Source organism: Plasmodium gaboni, chromosome 4, assembly GCF_001602025.1.
Source record: "Plasmodium gaboni strain SY75 chromosome 4, whole genome shotgun sequence".
Classification (NCBI taxonomy): domain Eukaryota; phylum Apicomplexa; class Aconoidasida; order Haemosporida; family Plasmodiidae; genus Plasmodium; species Plasmodium gaboni.
The window spans coordinates 515,507-516,359 of NC_031484.1; positions in this window are offsets into that span (position 1 = coordinate 515,507).

Genomic DNA, 853 nt, shown 5'->3' on the forward strand with positions numbered 1-853 from the left:
TAAAAATAATAGTTGTTATGATTATAAAAATGTAACAATTAAAAATAAATACAATAAAAAGGCAAATAAGAATAATATATATGATGATGATGATGATGATTATCATAATAGATCTTATAAGATGAAAGAAAAAAAAAAAAGAAAAAAAAATAATCAAATAAAATATTCAAAAGTATTTTGTATATATAAAATATTACAAAAGAATATAAATATTATATCTATTCAACATTCTATAAAAATAATAAATTTAACTCCATTTAATATAAATGTATTATTAAAAAAAGAAAAAGGAAGTATTAAAACATATAATATAGAAAGTTTTGATTATGTCAATGTATATGATTTTTGTTTTCTTGAAAATCTTATTTTAAATTTTAGTTTGTCATTTTATAGACAGTGGATTAAATTTATAAAAATAAAAAATGAAGAATTTTTTAAGTACACACAAAATGATGATAATATATATAATGATAATATATATAATGATAATATATATAATGATAATATTATATAATGATAATATTTATAATGATAATATTTATAATGACAATATTTATAATGACAATATTTATAATGACAATATTTATAATGACAATATTTATTATGACAATATTTATTATGACAATATTTATTATGACAATAAGGTAGATAATTATTATTATGGTGATGAAGAAAAAGTGGAAATAAATAAAATTTTATTTTATGAAATTATAAAGTTTCAGAATTTATATTTTATTATATATATATATTTTTTTAAAGAATCTTATAATATTACTTTTGTTAGTAAATATAATATATATAATTACACAAAAAATATTTTATATTATCATTTAATATATGATGATGAAGAAGA